The following is a 16,897-nucleotide window of genomic DNA, read 5'->3' on the forward strand; positions in this document are numbered from 1 at the left end:
AGGCTCCGCCCCTAACCCCGCCCCCTTGCCGCCAGGAGCGGAGCCGCAGGCAGCGCAGGCCGGGCCGCATCCCCGTCCCCGCGCCAGCCACCCGCGCCCGCCATGCGCGCCCCGCAGCGGCCCGCGCGTCCCGGCCCCGCGTCGTAACGCGGCGGGTGGAGACTGCAGGCTCCCAGCCGGGCCCGCCGCGTCCCCGAGCCCGATCGGTGCCGCAGCCCGGCGCCAGTGCCCGGTGCTGCCGCTGGCGAGGTGAGTCGGGCCGAGTACGCGGAGGGCGGCGAGGAGCGGGTGGCTTCCGGGCCGGGGCGGCGCACGCGGCGGAGTTGGCGCCCCCGAGGGGACGGGCGGCGCGGCGGGGCGCGCGCGGGGGCGCGGGAACTTCGGGAACTCCCGGGACCTTGCAGGGCGGTGCAGGCCGCGACCCCGGCACCCGGGACCCTGCGGGATAGAGCAGGCCGAGACTCAGAGACCTGCCGAGTGGTGCAGGCCGAGAATTGGGGACCCTGTGGATGGAACAGGCCAAGAAACGGGGACCCTCCAGGCGGTACAGGCCGGGAGCCGGGTACCTCCCGGGTGGCGCAGCCTGAGGACCTGCGGACCCTGTAGGGTTGCGCAGCCTGAGGACTGGGGAACCCTGCAGGGAGTGCAGGCCGGGACCCATAGACCCTCTGAGACGAAGCAGCCTGGTGCCTGGGGACTCTCTGGGGTGGTACAAGCCAAGTCCCTGGAATCTTCTGAGATGGCACCAAGACCTAGGAACCCTGCAGGGAGGTGCAGGCCGGGACCTGGGGATTCTCCCGGGCAGTTCAGGTCAGGATCCGGGGGCCCTGTGGACAGTTTAGGCCAGGACCCTGGTACCCTCTGGCATGTCGAAGGCCAGGCCCCAGGGATCCTTGCAGGGTGGCGCAGTCTCAGGACTGACTGATGGACTCTGGTTTGGAGCAGGCCAGGACCCGTGGACCCTCTGTTGTGGCGCAGCTTCAAGACTTGGATTCTCAGGGGTGGGTGGCAAAACCCAAGGACTTGGGGCCCCTCTTGGGCAGTTTGCCCGGGGATTCTGGGGTGATGCAGGCCAGGACCTGAGACCCCCGTGGTTGGTGCATCCTGGGACTTGAGGACCCTGTGGTCGGCCGCGCCCCCCCCCCCCACCGGTGACGCGGCGCCGCCTCCTGCTCCCTCCTTTTAGCCATGCGGATACTTCAGATGCCACTAGTTTGGGAAGTTGCAGATCCGAGCCTAGCGGGGCAGTCTGGAGCCCCAGCGCCCTGAGACGCGCGTGGGAAGCGGCCTCCTCTCCCGACCTTGCGGGAGGAGAGTGGGGCGGGCATCCAGACGGGCGGTCCCCGAGGCCCCGAGGGCTGGGGGCGCCCAGCAGCGGTTGGCTGAATGATCTTTACATTGTATACATTGTAGCTTTATTCGAGCAGCCAGGTCCACTCGCCGGCGTGCGCGCGCCCTCCCCGAGAGTCTGGTGCAGGCAGCGGGGGCGGATCCGTTCTGTCTCAGCCTCCTCCCTTCCTCCCCTTCCTCTCCCCCCTCCCCCCGTTGGTGAGAACTGGTTTTATTACGATTACGCTCCCCCCCACCCCTTTGCAGATTTGGTGGAGGGATGTGTGAGGGGGAAAGAAAGAGTGGGAGGCAGAGAATCCCTGGGGGCTCGCAATGTTAGGGTGGCCTTGACTTTTGAATCCAGCCCTGGTCCCTGCGGCAGCTTTGATGAAAGAGGCTCTGAGACCAGGCGCGTGTAGGGGGGGGGTGCATCTCAGGCCACTGCTGGGGACTTCGTGGGTGGCCTTTTTTTTTTTAATTGTTGAAGAGGGAGCAGAATAGTCAGAGGGAGGCTGAGGTGAGCCTGAGGTCTAAGCTTAGTTTTGGCTGGTTCTGCAGCTCAGTTCCTGGGTTCGAATCTATAGTGGCAGACTGTTATGGATGGGGGTGGGGTGGGAGCAGATGACTTCACCTTTCTGTGCTTTTTGGCTTCTCTTCTGCAGGGTGAGGGTAAAAACAGTTCGCGGGTCTGGGGCGCTTCTGTGAACCGAGTCTGTGTGTGGGGTCCTTGGATGGGTTACTATGACTACTATTATTTCCGGATTCTCATCCTTGCTCTGTATTCCGATTGGGGAAACCACAGAGTGTCTACCCCACCTTTGGGAGCTGGGGGGTCTGATGGAGGAGGCCCCCCCGGATGGAGAAGGGCCAGGCCTCAGCCCAGTGAACACAGGCAAACATGGAGTTGGCAGCCAGCTGAGCTGCAGTGAGTGGTGGTGGGGATGGAGAGGGCATTTCGGGTACTGCCTGGCTTCCCTGCACTCCTGCCATGTCCCTGTTTGGAAATTTACCGCTATTGCCTTGAGGGGGGGTGGTGCCAGAGGAGCCTGCGGTGTTCAGGTCCAGACATGGGGGGGTGGGAGTGAGTGGCCAGACCTGGCCTCTTCCCACGGACCTATTTACGCTTGCCCAGAAATCAATAACTATTGATAAACCCATGTCCGTGGTAATGTGGCTGTCAGGCCTTGGTGAGGGATGAAGACCCCTCCTGGGGCCATGCCCCTCCCCCCTCGGTGAGGGCTCACGGCTTAATCCCCTTCTTTTCTCCCAGTGAATACTCCTGCCACCTCCCGAAGGTTCCCTAGCTCTGCAAACAGGAACTGAGCCGCACCACCTCTGGATCTGGGATTGTTCTGGGCCAAGCAGGTGCTTGTCATTCTAACAGTACCCCCCCCCACCCCCACTTCTCCACAGGGACCCTGGAGCGCTGGCTGGAAATGAACTGGTTGTTTCTAGTTGGGTCCCACCCAAAGCTAGTCCTGGGGAACCCGGTGCTAACCTCTTTTGAGATTGGGGAGGGAGGGTGGCACCTTCCTACCACCCAGTAAGAGAAGAGATACCCAGCAGGAGCTTCCATGAGCTTATGGCCAGGGGCTGGAGGAGGTTTTTTTTTTCCCCCTCTGTATGCATCCCCCCCCCTCCCCGCTCTGTTTCCTGTTCAAGTCTCCAATAGCATATAGCAGCCTCCCCAGGTGATACCTCGGGGACAGTTTCCTGCAAAGGCGGTGGCTTGCAGGAGCTGGTGATTCCTACTTAAGGTGCCCAGGGGATGGGTGTGTGTGTGTGTGTGTGTGTGTGTGTGTGTGTGTGTGTACACGCGCGCGTGTGCGCGCGCACGCTAAGGCAGCTGTCTGGGGAAGGCCAGGCTACACAAAGCCAGGTGGAGTGGGTAGCTCAGAAGACCCACCTCCCTAGGGAGGAAGAAAAGCTTGGGAAGGGTCAGGCCAGCCTCCCTAGAGGAAGCTGGCAGATCGGAAATCCACTTTGTGGTGTGCTAGGTGAATTCTGTTCTAGTTGGCAGATCTGCACTGCAGTAGCAAAGTGGTGACATCCAGGAAGCTCTTACTATGTGTGCCATCATTCAGAAAGCGCTTACTGTGTGTGCCAGCACTCAGAAAGCGCTTACTGTGTGTGCCAGCACTCAGAAAGCGCTTACTGTGTGTGCCGACATTCAGAAAGCGCCTTTGTGTGTGCACCAGGCATGAATCTACCAAACGTTCTGAGGTGGGCCTTGGGGATGTGACTGTCCTATTTTATTTTGATGCTGTCATAGAGGCCTTGAGAGGTTTTGGTGACTGGCCTTGGACGCTAGGACTTAACACCTGGGTTCACTGCTCACACAGCAGACAACCTTGGCTTTGCCCAGCTGCTGGGACAGGAGCAAGAACTGACCTTTCTCATGGTGCGGCACCTGCTGATCTCTGCAGGGCTGTGGGAGGAGGAGAGCAGCTCCGAGACTGGGAACTTGTTCTCCCAGGGTTCTGAGAGGGGGCGGTGCCAGCGGCAGGCTGGCATTTCTTTGAAGTCTCATTTTATCTCAAACATTCATGCAAATTTTTGGCATCTGCCTTGGCGACAGTGCTGTGTTTATTTTGAAATGAAAACAGGGGTTTGAATTATTTAACATGGTGTCTAACAGGGCATAAAGCTGCAAGCGAGGAGCCCTGGAGCCCTGGAGTGCTCGGCTGGGTGTCTCCTTGGGGAATCTGGCTCGGGACATTACTATGTACCTGTGCTTGGAGGCTTGCTCAGCCTCTGCTCCTGAGAGTGCCACAGGTCAGAGGGTGCAGTTGCCCAAGGTCATGGGAGGACTGTGTGCCAATGGTTCGTGAAGTCAGAGTCCTCTTAGTGGTACCTATGTTGGAGCTGACTGCAGGACCCCATCCCTCCAACTGCCCCTCACCCCCCTAACTGCCTTGCTCAGGGGCCCCTGTCTGGTCATAAAGGATTGTGGAAGCATGGCAGGGGACAGGTCACCTGATCTGCTTCGTCTGAGCTGGTGGTTGATTTAGCACAGCATTGTAAAGGCTCTGAGCAGTCTGTTTTCTGGCTCACAGGCTGTGTGCCCAGCGTGGTACCGTATAGGACCAGGCAAGTTGGAACCCTGCCCTCTACCGCTGCGATCTCGTGAGTATTGCAGAGGCCAAGGTTTGACGCTCAGCACCACAGCATCCAGTTGTTGCTTTGGGGAGGTTACTTAACCTCTCAAAGCCTCAGTTTGCTCATCTGTAAGATGGGGCTTAAAAAAATAAAAAGATGGGTCTACCACCATTGTTGCTATTGCTACGCTGCTTGAGTGCTCCACAGTTGAGGGTCACACAAGTCCTTATATATGGTTTCGGCTTTGCTGTCACTGTACATAGCTTCCTCACTGGAGAGCAAAGATTTGCCTGAAGGGCTTGTCATGGGGACTTGTGTCCTTGTGCTTGCCATGCGGTTGGAGAGGATGTGTTTCTCCCATCTTTTTTCCTTGTACAGTTATTTTGCAGTACTGGGGTTGAACCTATTTCCTCTGGAGCTGGGAAAGAGCCACTGAGCTATACCCCTAGTCTGGAATCTTCCCTCCTGAAGGCTGCTGGGAAGGCTCTTCCAGCAGCTGGCTGGCCTAGACTAGACTCTTCCCTTGACCCCAGGTTGGGGATTGCTGCCCTCTGGAGACTGAGGGCTCCTCCCCTCTCCCTGTTTGGTGACTCCTGGCTCAGCTGCTTCTCTCTGAGCTAGAAGCTGCAATCTCCCCTCCCACCTGGAATCCACCTGCCTGCAGATCAATAGCAGCGTGGCAGCGTGGAGGATGGGAGGAGGACTATGGCGATGAAGGTGGGAATGGTACCCTCTGATGTGTTTTGGGGGTTTCCCCCTCTGTAACCCTGACAGTTGGGTTGCCTCAGGGGTGTTTTGGAAAGACCGTACTGTGACTTCCTGTGTGTTGCTCTGTTGCTTCTCTCCACACCTCCCCCCCCCACCCCGACACACACTGTGTCCAGAGCACCAAGCTGTTGAGCAGGTGACTTTATTTAATTTTAGTTCACTTACACAGCTTCAATGGCTGCCTGGGCTCCCTGTACACAGTGGCCACTGGATGTAGGAGCATCATTGGTACCAAGCATCTTAACGCCACCCTCCCCTCACCATTCTATGGGCTTTCTGTGCTTCATGCTGTCCTGAAGGTCTACCTGCCCTAGGCAGGGATGCCTAGCTCCATGTTCCCCTAGTTATAGGCCCTCTGTCTTAGTCTTGGTACCTACCCCATGGCCTTATTTTCCCACCAGTCTCTTGGTGCTGTCAGTGCAGCTGACAGTAGTGTGTTAGTATGTTGTAGAGTATCACGTAGTTTGAACCTTTGTTTTGTTTTTCTAAGATGGGGTTTCTCTGTGTCATCTTGGCTCTCCTGGACTCTCTTTGTAGACCAGGCTGGCCCCGAATTCACAGCGATCCGCCTGCCTCTGCCTCCCCAGTGTTGGGATTAAAGGCCTGTGCCACCACGCTCTGCTTTAACTGAGCCATATATTAAGCTTTTTTTTTTTTTTTTTTTTTTTTTTTTAAAGGGTCTCTCTGTGTAGCCTTGGCTGTCCTGGACTCATTTTGTAGACCAGGCTGGCCTCGAACTCACAGTGATCCGCCTGCCTCTGCTTCCCGAGTGGTTTTTTTTTTTTTTTTTTTTTTTTTTTAATTTTAATTTTTTAAACCTTTTATTTATAAAGCAAGCTCTCACAAAGTTGCCCAGGCTGGTCTTGAACTTGGAGTCCTCCTGCCTCAACTTCCAGAGTAGCTGAGAAGACAAGCTCTGTTGAACTCAATTATTAGTTACAATAGAAGTGAGAAGCTCGTGGGGCATTGAGACGAAGGGCCATTGGCGTTGTGGCTGGAGAGCCTGGCACTCCATGTGGCAGGTGATGGTGGCTGTGTGCGCACTCGGACCATGCCATGAGTCTGGCAGCCCTGTAAGACCAAGGTCCCAGCACCTTCCTGTTTCCCCTTTCCCAGGCTCAGCAGGCAGAGCTGGTCTGAGCCATATGCATAGGTGGCTCTGGGTGACGTGCACGCTGACACACTAGCTGCTGATCCAGCTGGGACCCTGGTGTGCTTGTTCTTTCTGGTCCTCTGGTCCTCTAGAGAGGGACTGCCTCCTGTAAGTGAAGCTTATTTTCTTTGCTATGAATGAATGTGCCATGGACACATCCTCTTTTTTTGGGGTGGTGGTGGAGTGTCTTAGTCAATGTTTTATGCTATGAAGAGGCACCATGTCCAAGGCAGCTCTTATGAAAGAAAGCATTTAATTGGGAGGCTTGCTTAACAATTTCCGAAGGTCAGTCCAGGGTCCTCATGCTGGGAAGCAGACAGGCATGGTCCTAGAGCAGTAGTTGCGAGAGCTTTCCATCCTGATCCAAGGGTACCAGGTAGCCAGAGACAGACATACAAGAGATAGATGCGTGAGCCGGGCGTGGTGGCGTATGCCTTTAATCCCAGCACTCGGGAGGCAGAGGCAGGCGGATCGCTGTGAGTTCGAGGCCAGCCTGGTCTACAAAGTGAGTCCAGGACAGCCAAGACTACACAGAGAAACCCTGTCTCAAAAAACCAAAAAAAAAAAAAAAAAAAAAAAAAAAAAAGAAAAAAAAGAGAGAGAGAGAGATGCGTATATACACTAGTGTGGGCTTTAGAAATCTCAGTGCTGACACCCAGTGACACACGTCCTCCAACAAGGCCACACCTCCTCCAACAAGGCCACGCCTCCCAGTTTTCCCCAAACAGTTCTGCCAACTGGGGAGTCAAGCATTCAAACATCTAAGCCTGCGGGCACCATCCTCATTCAAACCACTACAAGGTCTCCCTCAACCTGTAGCTCATGCTGGCTTGGAACTCTCGGCAATCCTCCTGTCTCAGCCTGTGAGTGCTGGGATGACAAATGTGTGTCACCTCAGCTGGTTGCCACATGTTCACACACATAGAGTGGTGGCTGTTGTTATCTTTTGTGTATTTGTCAGGGGGGAAAAAATAAGGTATACAGCAGGAAGAAGTAATGCATTCTGAACTGCAGAAGGCTCCAGGCTTCATAGAAGGAGATGCTGGGCTCTAGAGGACTGACAAAGACAGTGGGGAAGGCAGAGGTGGGTTCCCTCCCCAGGGCTGTTACTCTGGGTGTGTGCAGGCACGCTGAGCATGAGCCACTTTCCTCCGTGTCCCTGGTGTCATATTGTATATGTGATCCGATTGCACACCGATCGTCATGTGTGGTCCATACTGGACCCCGCATACTTTAGTCCAGAAGACTCTCAAGGGTGCCGTTCACTGCTTGCTTAACTGCTTGCTTTCCTGGCTGCCAGGGCTGGGGTGATGGCGGCCTCCATGGTCTTATAAGTAACCTTGGCTGTCTGGAACTCACTGTGTAAACCAGGCTGATCTTGAATTCAGAGGTCCACCTGCCTCTGCCTCTTGCTGGGATTAAAGGTGTATGCCACTACACCTGACTTGCATTCAAAAAAGAAAGAAAGAAAAAAAAAAGATTTTGTGAAATACAGCTTTTGGGGTCTATAAATATTTTTTGGATTCCAGCTCTAAAAGTCTTATCTACACAGGTGGAGCAGAGCATGGTGCGGTGGGGGATGGGGTGCTCTCTAAGACAGTGCTCTCACATTCGTTGACCTCTTTGTAGCCTATCCAGGTTTTTGTACTTGGGGACTCAGCGGGTCTGGAGGTCACGTTGTGTGGTGTCCAAGCCCCCTGCTTCTGGCTCGGGTCCTGGCCCAGTCAGGCTTGGTCTAGTGCTTGTACCCGACTGTTGTATTCAGTGGGAAAAAGAGGAGGTGGCTGACTTTGGGCACCATCCATTCGCTTCTTAAATACTGATGCCTTTTGTGTAGAGCTCTCAGTGCTTTCTGGAAGACTTGATGTTTTCAGAATTCTCACCAGCTTTTAGCTCGCCCTGTTTCCCTTTTGCTTTGTTGGCTTGGGAGCTCAGAGGCAGCTCTGTAAGCTTGCTTGTTAGTAGCATGGGTCTGTGTTCAGGTTTTTCACCAGTGTCACCTTGGGTCCACATTTCTTTTTGCTTTTGTTTGTTTGGTTTTTGTTTTTGTTTTTTCGAGATAGGGTTTCTCTGTGTAACTTTGGCTGTTCTGGACTTGCATTGTAGACCAGGCTGGCCTCGAACTCACGGGGATCCACCTGCCTCTACCTCCCGAGTGCTGGGATCAACCACACCCAGCTCACATTTCTTTTTGTCTCGGTTTCCAACATTGATTTCATCTTGTGATGATGATGATGATGATGATGATGATGATGATGATAATAATTATTATTATTATTATTAAAAGTTTTTCAAGATGGGTTTCTGTTGTGTGTAGCCCTAGCTGTCCTGGAATCACTCTGTAGACCAGGCTGGTGTCGAATTCACAGCGATCTACCTGCCTCTGCCTCCCAAGTGTTGGGATTAAAGGCGTGTGCCACTACCCACCTGGCATTGTGAGGATTCTTAAGAATTGCCTCTGTATGGGCTGGAGAGATGGCTCAGAGGTTAAGAGCACTGACTGCTCTTCCAGAGGTCCTGAGTTCAGTTCCTAGCAACCACATGGTGGTTTACAGCCATCTATAATGTGATCTGATGCCCTCTTCTGTCATGCAGGCAGAGCACTGTATACATAATAAATAAATCTTAAAAAAAAAAAAAAAAAAAAAGAAAGAAAGAAAGAAAAAAAAAGTGCTAAGATCCAGGAGGAAGGTCCTTTGTGGGGTGTCCCCTCAGTGCTGACTGGGTCTTGGGTTAGCAAGATCAACACTGAGCCAGCATCTGTGAGCACCTGTCAGCCTTGGGCAGTTGACAGAGTGATTTGGGGGCTTCCAGTTCCTAAGGAACAATGTGCCCTGGGGTGGGAAGTCACCTTCCTGGTACCCAGGGATGCTGGAGCCCTGCCCCAGATGCTTTAGGATGCCTCTGCTTCCACTCACCCATCTGGGTAGCACTGGATTGGGAAGATGAGATGAGTGAGAGCTCCAGGGGGTGGCTGGAGCTGGGCTTAGGCCTGGGACTGATGCGGGGCTGTCTGTGGGTGGGTGGGTGGGAAGTGCAGCAAACCACCATACAGGTGGTTTGGAGTCAGTCTTTCCTGGCCTGGGTAGGTTCCACAGTCAGTCTCTTGGGAAAGTCGCCCTGGGGTCAATCTCTATTGGCCTCAATGGCCTCCAGGGTTAATTGTTCCTTGGCAGGTGGCCCCTGGGGTCAGTCTTTGCTGTGCAGGTGGCCTTAGGATCAGTCTGTGTCCCCTTTCCCCCAACCCCTCAGGCTAGTCAATTGTCCTGGGGCTAGTGGCTGGGTTCCCCTTCTGTCTTGCAATGCACTTGGTTTTCTCTGACTTGTATGTACTTTGGATCCTTGAGGAAAACTGTCTTAGCCTAGGTCTGGGCAAGCCCCGGTGGTTGGTGTGGACTGAGAGTGGTGACCTTTCAGAGTGTGAAGGGGCAAAAGGAGCCAGGAGGCTCCCCCTGCAGACCTAACCCAGTTGCTCCAGCCCAGGCTCATGAGTAAGAGGCAGTGGACACCCCCACCCCCATCTGCTCTGTCTTCAGGGAGGACAGCCTCCCTAGGATCTGAGCTGGCTAAGAGGAAGCCGGGGACCCTCTTATGTTAGTCTCAGCTCCTGCTTAGTGTGGGGTGCAGGTGGACACTGGCCTGCGCTAACTTCTGGTCCCTTCTCTAACCTTGAAGCCTACTGTCACCCCCTAGCTCAGCCCTTCCCTTGAGGCAGGTGGGGAGGGATGTGAGGTGGCCCCACATTTGTGTCCCAACTCCTGAAGATCTGTCTGCTTAACATCCTCAGAGCCCTATTCTTGCGCTGCCTACCCTTGTGGGGAGACCCTGGCTTCTGGTCCTGGAGGGTGGTGCGGGGCTGGAGTTTGCTCTATGGGCTTATGTGTGGAGGCCCTCTATTGGGGGATTTAAATCCTAAGCCTCAGAGGCCAGGCGTAGAGATGTCTCAGGCCCATCTGTCTTCGTGTTGGCTTCTGCAGGGCCCACTGAGTCAGTCTGAGAGAATCCTGTGTGGCCTGGTATCTCCATAGCCATAGCAACCTGCCTGGCACTGGGCCTTCACTGGGCTAATGGCACAAGCCTGCCTGCTGTGATGAGAGGGCTGATTTGGCTTCAGGGTTGGAGGGATGCTATTCTTGGAGACCCTCAAGTCCTAGGGGTTTGCCCTAGGCCAGCTGAGCCACATTATAAGCATAATGACTCCTGGGTGGTCCCTACGGAGCCCTGGGAAGCTGAGACTGTGTCTTCAACCTGCCTGGCCCATCTTCGTGTCCCCACTTGCTTTTTTCTTCTTCTTCTTTTTCTTCTTCTTCTCCTCCTCCTCATTTTTTTTGTTTTTGTTTTTTTTTTTTGTTTTTTTGAGACAGGGTTTCTTTGTGTAGCCTTGGCTGTCTTAAACTTGCTTTGTAGACCAGGTTGACCTCAAACTCACAGTGATCCACCTGCCTCTGCCTCCCAAGTGCTGGGATCAAAGGCCCGTGCCACCATGCCCTGTCCCAGTCCCCACTTGTTTTCTGTGCCTGGACCAGGCCCTGGCATGGGTTGACCAGTGTCTCCCTCCTACTCAAGTTCTCTCTTCAGAGAACCCTAGATGTGTGTGACCTTCAGTGGTATGGCAAGAGCGTCACTGTGGACATCGGCATTTAGGGTGAAGTCACTCTGCGGTGAGGTGTCTTCTGAATACAGTGTGGCATCCTCATAAGAGGGCCTGGCGTGAAGACATATAGACAGGGGAGATGGGACAGAGGTGGGACAGCCAAGGGCTACAACCGGGAACATGGAAGGTTAAGGGCAAGTTGTCATGGTCCCAGAAGGACCAGTCCTGCTCTTGATTGTGTCCTTCTGGCTCTAAAAGCATAGAGGCCCCTGGGGGTGGGTGTGGGTGTGGGGGTGGGGCTGCTTCTCACCAGAGTCACTCTGGGAAGTGGATTGCTTCTCAGCAGTGCCCCAGCCACCCATCACCATCCAGTCAAAGAGGCAGGTGGGTGTCTGTGAGTTCGAGGCCAGCCTGGTCTATAAAGCCAGGGCCACACAGAAAAATCCTGTCTTGAAAAACCAACAACAAAAAAACCCCAGTCAAACTGGGTGTGCAGGTGCATTCTGAGAATCTGTGCACCAGAAAGCTGAGGCAGAGGGACCACAAATTCAAGGCCAGTCTGAGCCACATGGTGAGATCCTGCCAACGTGGCTCCACAGGTAAAGGTGCTTACCATAACGAGCCTGGTGCCCTGAGTTTGACCCTTGGAACCCATGGAAGTGTGGAAGGAGAGCTGACTCTACAGACTTGTCTCTAGGCTTATGCATGCATGCCTCAGCCAGTGCCCCCATAACATGAGCACACACAGAAAGACAAAAAGGGTAAAATAACTCGGGGAGATGGCTTCAGCAATATAGTGTTTGTGCAAGCAGGAGGGCTGAGCTGAGCTCCCAGGACCTCAGTAAAATAGTGGCATGAACATGTGACCATCTAATCAGTGTTTCTCAGCCTGTGGGTCACTGCCCATTTGGAGGGGTCGAACTCCCCTTTTCACACGGTTCGCCTAAGACCATCGGAAAAACATTACGATTCATAACGATAGCAAAATTACAGTTATGAAGAGGTGACAAAATGATTTTATGGTTAGGGGTCACCACAACATGAGGGACTGTATTGAAGGGTCCCAGCATGAGGGAGATTGAGAACCAGTGCTTGGGAGGTGGAAACAAGATCCCTGGGACTTGCCGGCCAGCTAGCCTAGCCTAATTGGAAAGCCCTATGCCACAGACTCCATCTGAGGAAAAACAAAACAAAACAAACCAAGGTTAGACTGGATCTGGGTACCAGCACTTGGCCATGGCTTCTGACCTCTACATGCATGTGTGCACACCCACCCATACTCAAATAAAACCAAGTCAGATTGACCTAGCTGGCCCAGTGGCAGAGCCAGGCCTTACCCTCACTGGCAAGGCCTGCACAGCCGCTCACCACCTCTGTCCCTTGCTTCCTCTGTGCCTGCCACGTTGGCCTGAGCTGCTGCTTCTCCTTATGTGTGCCTCTACTCCAGGGCCTTTGCAAAGTCTCGGCCTGAGGTGCTTCTCCCTGGGGCAGCATCAGCCTTTGTTCCCATATTGCCCTGTCCTAAGGGCTGTTTCCTGATCTGTCTCACCTGGCTGAGCCCCCTTTCAGGTATTTGTCTGTGCCGTCCTCTAATGTGTGGGCTTTGGCTGTCATCCTAACTACACCCTAAGTTCTCGTGGTGAGAAGACACGTTGGTTGCAAGGTACCTGCCCTGAGACTGCAGGGGTCTGTTTTTGTGTCTGATGTCTTTGTCTGGATTTCAGTGCTGGACTCCAGCACTTTCTTTCTCCGAGGTTGTCACTGCTCTGGGCTGGTGTGCAGCAGGCCTAGCTGCTGATGGAACCTCAGTGTCTGGATCTTTAAAGTGGGCGACTGCCTTTAACAGCATGGTGTGCACGCACGCGTGTTGTCCTTCCATCCACTGGCCTGCTCCTGCCTGGCTCTTGGGAACAGTTGTGCACGTTGGTGTGACATCTGTGGGTTTCCTGTGTAGGAGGCTTACTCTGTTCTGGCATGAGAGCTGGCTAGGAATATCAGAGCCTTACTGTGCCTGTCCTGGGCTGGCCCTCCTAAGCCTTGGTCACCAGAGTGCCCATTTCTCCATTTTTTTCAGATAGGGAAACTGAGGCACACAGTAATGCTATGCTCCACAGTAAGGTTATGCCCCTTCCTGGTGGCAGGTAGCCTGGGCAGGACCTCGTCTGTTCTTGGGGTCATTCCCTTTGACTGGTCACTGCAGCTTGCTCCATCAGGGTCACTTTCCAAGGCTCCAGGGCTTTGCCTGGCTCTGCAGTGTGGGAGGCTGACCCTGCTATCTTTGTTTCTCCTTGTTAGTTATAAGAGCTACAGCAGTGACAGGAAGCTGCATTCCCCCACTGTGTCCGTGTCCCCCCACCCCCACTGTGTCCCCTGGCACCTGGGTTCTGCTATTGTCCTTGTCACAGTTTCCTGAGAACACTAAGTAAGGTAGAGATCACACCTTGGGTTTACTGTGTGACCTTCAGGTTTGTGCTGCCCTCTCTGTGCCTTGAGCCTCTTGGCTGGGCATCTTGGCCCTCTGGATGCTGGAAAGAGTGTTTCTGGGTGTTTGGGAGACATTGAGGTGTGTGTATGGCTAGGAGAGAGGGCCTGGCATGGGTTGGGACAAGTTGGTCTGGGGCAGGGGAAGCTGAGAAGGTGCTGGTGCTGTGGGAGGGCTTTGGGCACCAGAGGCCAGCGTTTCCTCTGTTTTCTGGTCAGAAGGTGACAGAAAAGGCTTTGAGGCAAAAGAATGTTTCATGGCCGGCTGGTGGTGGCGCACGCCTTTAATCCCAGCACTGGGGAGGCAGAGGCAGGCGGATCACTTTGAGTTCAAGGCCAGCCTGGTCTACAAAGTGAGTCTAGGACAGCCAAGGCTACACAGAGAAACCCTGTCTCAAACAAACAAAACAAAACAAAACAAACAAAACAACAACAACAACAACAACAACAAAAAAAAACAAACAAAAAAATACCAGAAACAAAACCAAAAAAACCCAAAAAGAATGTTTCATGGGTCCCTGGGTCAGCCTTCAATGTTTGGTGGTTGTTTCATTCTGTGTACCTTGTCACAGGCCAGGTCTGGCTTTTGTCCCTTCGGTATTGCCATAGGGGCTCTGGTTCCCTGGTGGTCCAAGGGCCAGAGTTGTCTGAGTATATCTTTGGGTGGCTAACAGCCTTTCCAGTCCTCGTTCCTGCCAGCTTGGCCTTCTGGAAGCTTCCCACACATGTCTCACCCCTGCTCACCATCTATACCTTGCAGACTTCCATGACCTGGCCTGGTGACGCCTGGAGGCCTCTCAGAAGTTGGAGGCTTGATATGCGCCAGTATTTTTCTTGGCCTCAGCTGTGCAGACCAAGGGTTGGGGCTGGGGAGGAGGAGTACAGATTTCAATGAGGAGGAATTTCCTGTGCCCCTGGTGGCTCTCCTCTCCTGACTGGTCAAAAAACAAAACAAAAACAAACCAAACCCCAAAACTCAAGAACAGTGATTGACAGTTAATGTGTTGACTGGGAGGGAGGTCCAGTGCAGGGCTCCACCTGAGTCACATTTTCATAAAGACTAGACTGTGTACCCAGGCACGGGTGTACGTCATACAGAAGGCAGATCTGGGCATGCCCACTGTGCCCTGTGGGAATGGAAAGGCTGAGTTATTTGGACCCCAAAATTAGATGCTAGAGTTCAGGGTTTGTGGGGTGTGGCTCTGGGAGTTTCCTTGAGGCCCTAAGGTGCTTTTAAGAGATTTATTTATTATATTTTCTATTTTAAAAATATTTATTTATTTATTATGCATACAGCATTCTGTCTGCATGTATGCCGGCGGCACCAGATCTCATTATAGACGGACCATGTGGTTGCTGGGAATTGAACTCAGGACCTCTGAAAGAGCAGTCAGTGCTCTTAACCTCTGAGCCATCTCTCCAGCCTCTTTTCTAGTTTTTTCGAGACAGGGTTTCTCTGTGTAGCCTTTGCTGTCCTGGACCCGCTTTGTAGACCAGGCTGGCCTCGAATTTACAGAGCTCCACCTGCCTCTGCCTCCCCGAGTGCTGGGATTACAGGCGTGCACCACAACACTTGGCTTTTTGGAGTCTTTGGCCCCAAGTGATGCCGAGTGTTGGAATTGTATGTTTTGACAAATGGCAAAGGAGAGCTGAGGCTGCGGATGGAACTTAGGATGGGTGGGAGTTAGCTGGAGCCCGGTGGTGACTGTTAGGGGTGACCTTGCTAATGTGTGCACAGGGTCTTCATGACAAAGAGGCTGGAGGCCAGGGAGCAATATCCTGTGTCCCTGGCTACTGGGAGGTCTGGTCCCACCTAGTGACTCCCACCCTCAAATGGATGGTTTTGACTGTTGTGCTGAACCAGAGCATGCTTAGAGCTGGGGACACAGTCACGCAGATGGTGATTATCCCAGACCCAGGACATGGATGGTCGTTATATCCTGAGATCTGGGAAACAGGATGCAGAGCCGCAGGAGAGAACTTCGTCTTGCAAGAAACTCCATTGGCAAGGAAGCTGATGAGGCCAGAGAGGTGGGGGGAGGAGGCTGGGGAGGCTGGGGACACAGGGAAGTCTATGGTCCCATGTCCTCTCTTGGTTTTTATTCCCTCAAAGCCAGTGTGTACCTGTTCCCAGCGGATGGCTAGGGAACAGTGTGTCCCTAACTTATCCCCCTGACAGACTGCAGTTGGTTCTCCAGGATGGGCTCCTCCAGCCATGGCCTTGTCTCCAATGGGTAGGTGCCCTGGGTTCTCTGCTGCAGGCAGTGCCCAGAGGCCAACAACCCAGCTGCAGAGAAAGGCGGAAATTGCCGGCTCCTGTCCCAAGGCCTCTGGGCCCCTCGCCAGGAACCGGAGCAGCAATTAAGTGAAATGAAATGAGATCTTTCGATGCAAGGGTCGTGCACCCCCCACCCCCTCCAGCTCTGGAGGCTGCATTGGCTTGGGGGGGGTGCCCTGGTGGGGTTGGGTACAGAGGCTGCGGGGCAGAAGTGGGTTGTGTCTACCAGGCTGGACCATGAGGCAAGGAGACATGGAAGATGTGTTGGTTAAGTAAGGCTCACTGGACACTGTCTGCTGAGCGTTACCCTCACTGAGTGTGGCCTTTTCCCATCCCGTCTTTCTGTTTCCTTAGGCCCGTTTGTTTCCGTGCTGGCCTGGGCCTCATTGTGTCCTCATGCCAGAGTTCATGGGTCCCATCTTTCTGCAGGAGGCAAGCCGCAGCCTGCTGTCACAGGGAGCCGTGTGGCCCTGCCAGTTAGTAGGTCAGCAGTGGGTGAACAGTGACAGCCTGCAGTTCCCCATGCTCTGGAAGATGGGTCCCAGGGGCTCTCTGGGAATCCTGGAATCCCCTCTCCTGCCACCCTCCACATAGCCTCAGTGTGTTTAAGTCACGCCGCCTCAGTTTCCTTGTACGCAAAACAGGGATGAGACAGTACTCCCTTTCTTGGCTTGTTGGCAGAACCGGAAGGACCTAGGAGCGAGCCCCTGGCTGTATGTAGTGATTGTCCCCATCATCATTAGACCCTTGTCAAGGCCCATGTCTTGTGGATTGATGTCATTTCTGGAGTAGTGTCTGTTGTGGAGGGTGTTCTCGTGATGGGACATGGCTGCTAAACCTTTCTGTATATACTGGGGAGTAAAGAGAAATAGGTGTGGGGCCTTCCCTGAAGGCGCCTGCCCGTGTGCAGAGGAGGGACTCTCTGCGAAGACTCACCTTTGCCAGGCAGAGTTTGAGTGTGGCAGCTGTCCGACCGAGGGGCTGCCTTGCTTCTGAGACTGTTTTCCGTAGGTAAGGCAGTTAGAAACAGAACGCCTGAGCATAGCCCAGCCTTCTGGAGGGAACTTCAGGTTTGTGGGGATGGGGAAGGGGGCTATCTCACCTCCTTTTTCTCTGTGTGTGTGTGTGTGTGTGTGTGTGTGTGTGTGTGTGTGTGTGTGTGTTCGTGTCCGTGTCCCAAGACAGGGTTTCTCTG

This window comes from Acomys russatus, chromosome 19, assembly GCF_903995435.1.
Source record: "Acomys russatus chromosome 19, mAcoRus1.1, whole genome shotgun sequence".
Lineage (NCBI taxonomy): Eukaryota > Metazoa > Chordata > Mammalia > Rodentia > Muridae > Acomys > Acomys russatus.